This window comes from Gossypium raimondii, chromosome 4 (genome assembly GCF_025698545.1).
Source record: "Gossypium raimondii isolate GPD5lz chromosome 4, ASM2569854v1, whole genome shotgun sequence".
Taxonomy (NCBI): Eukaryota; Viridiplantae; Streptophyta; class Magnoliopsida; order Malvales; family Malvaceae; genus Gossypium; species Gossypium raimondii.
This window is the reverse complement of record NC_068568.1, coordinates 27,535,886-27,538,663: the sequence shown is the minus strand read 5'-3', so window position 1 is coordinate 27,538,663 and position 2,778 is coordinate 27,535,886. Positions and strand designations below refer to the sequence as shown.

Sequence of the window (2,778 nt, the reverse complement as noted above, 5' to 3'; positions counted from 1 at the left end):
GGCTACACATGGTTGTCCATTTAAACCATTCTTTGGTTTAATTACACAAGGTCCTTGCAGTGTTGAAGAAATTAGAGATTTGCCCGAAGATTTACAATTGACCGAGTCTCAGTCCTGAGTTGTGTGGCATCCAAAATTGTTTAAAAATCAAGCAAAAAAATTAAGTCAAAAGCCACTAAGCATGGCCGGCAACAATTTGAGGAGATTTGAAGAGGTTAACATCCACTATTTTCAGCAAACTATCCCCTTCTCCCCACCTATAAATAAGACCCTCCCAGTCATTCATTCATCATCCCTCAATCATTCCTCATTCATTCTCATCATTCATCATTCTCTCTTTTCTCCAAATTCTCTTAGCCTTTTCCATTCCCACGCCTAGAATCATCTCTTCATAGATATTTTAGCAATTAAGCCTCTTAAAAAACCTTGGTCGGCCACCTTGGAGAGCCATCAGCAAAAGAGCAAAGCAAAGGAACGAAGGAGCCTCATCAGTCAGAGTCTTGGGTGACAGCCACTCTGAATTGGGTTTAATCTTCCTTTTCTTTAATTTAATATAAAGATGTTTGTTATGTGTTCTTCGTTCTTGTTTACAACAATGTTAGCTTAATTTGATTTAAGCTAAGATGATTGCTTTGATTAAATAATATTTATTTGATTCATGCTTCTAATGTTTGTGCCTCAATCAATCATGTTTTCAATTAAAATCAATTATGTATTTCGTTCATACATGATTGAAATGCACCTGAATTAGCTGAGCGATCCTGACCAGATGACAGCTAATGGACACATAATTGAAATGTACATGCTCAATTTAGATCCTGACCCGATTAAATTGAAGGTTGCATAACATCTCTAACCAAGCTCTGTTATTGGCATAGTTTTTAGATTTGTGTGATTACATTGTTTCAAACCTGACACGTCCCTGTTACCTCACATGAATGCTAGGAAACCCTTAGTAAATAAGGATCAATAAAATGCATATTTACTAAGTAAAGGAATCCGAAAGGATCTAATGTGGTTTCCAAACTCATGAAAGATCGAGTTGCCATGGAATGTTTTTTTGAATGTTATTAAGCATGTTGATAATAAATTGAGTTTAATTAAAATATTTGTCCTAGTTTATTTATGTTATAATTGTTGCAAACTATGTTTAATTGTACTAAAATCTATTTCATTCATGTAGTTTGCATCAATAGGATAATTTGCATTAGGGATCATTGCATTTAGTTTAATATATTTTAATCACCACTTCTTAACTATATTGTGTTTTTATTTACCAAATTGTTAATATAATTTTATTAATTAAGTCACTTAGCACAAATACAATCCCTGTGGAGACGATAACTCGATAGTTACTTATTACTTGATAACGACTGTGTACACTTGCACAAACCTATGTGTTATAAGTTTTTGGCGCCGTTACCGGGGACTGTCAAATGTTGCCATAGTCATTTTTTTCGTGAAATTATTTATTTTCAATTTGATTTATTTCTAACATTACTAACTTATTCTTTTAAATTTTTGTGATTTTCCTTCCAGGTGTTTATGGGCATCAATCGAATTATTGATTTACTCCCTGTAGACCCTGAAATTGAGTGAACTTTCAGACAAAGAAGATGTGAACGAACAACTCAAAGACAAGTTGAGATGGACCTTGGAAATCAAAATCAATACCAAGGTAATGAAGTCGATCAAGTACGAAATCCTATCCTCATTGCCGATGATAGGGACCAATGCATTAGACAATATGTTGTGCCACTTTTCAGTGAGTTAAACTCAGAAATTAGAAGGCCAGATATTGAGGCAACCCAGTTTGAATTGAAACCAGTGATGTTTCAAATGCTACAAACGGTGAGCCAATTTAGTGGTATGCCTACGGAAGATCCACATATCCACCTTCGATTGTTTATGGCGGTGAGTGATTCATTCAAGATAGCCAGTGCAACTGAAGGCGTACTGAGGTTGAAATTGTTTCCGTACTCATCACGAGAATGAGCACGAGCCTGGCTCAACTCATTGCCACCAAGTTCCATATCTACATGGCAAGAATTAGCACAGAGATTTTTGGTTAAGTATTTCCCACCTAGAAAAAAAGCTAAGTTAAGGAACGAGATCACAACTTTCCAACAATTGGATAACGAGTCTTTGTATGAGGCTTGGGAGCGATTCAAGGAGTTACTTCATAAGTGTCCTTATCATGGGATTCCTCATTGTATCCAGTTGGAGGCATTCTATAATGGTCTCAATGCACATACAAGATTGATGGTAGATGCTTCCGCGAATGGTGCAATTTTGTCTAAGTATTATAATGAGGCTTATGAGATCATCGAGAGGATCGCAAGTAATAACAATCAATGGCCAACAAATCGAACAGCTTCAGGAAGACGTGTAGTTGGAGTTCATGAAGCTGACACCCTCACTTTGTTATCAGCTCAGGTATCGTCTATTTCCTCTATAATAAAATAATTAACCGCTAATAGTGCTAATAATTCTGTAGCTCAGCCACCAAGTCTGTTTGATGTAGTTTCCTGTGTGTACTGTGGGGAAGGTCATTCTTTTGAGAATTGTCTATCGAATCCCAATTTAGTGTACTATGTGGGGAACCAATATCAAAATAGGAGTGGACAAGGACCCCAATCTAATTTCTACAATCCTTCATGGTGTAATCATCCTAACTTTTCTTGGAGCAACCAAGAAAATGGACTAAACAACAACTTATTGCAGCAAAGACCCAACCAAACTCAAGGGTTTAATCAGTAAGCTCCAAAACCACCTCAA

General features: G+C 36.3%; 1 non-coding gene across 1 annotated transcript; it reads right to left on the bottom strand.

The window, feature by feature from the left end:
• Positions 1-2,097: 2,097 nt before the first annotated feature.
• LOC128040684 (small nucleolar RNA R71) lies at positions 2,098-2,204 on the bottom strand. Its single transcript, XR_008195490.1, has one exon. It is a non-coding gene; the product is annotated as a small nucleolar RNA R71 (small nucleolar RNA).
• Positions 2,205-2,778: the final 574 nt, after the last annotated feature.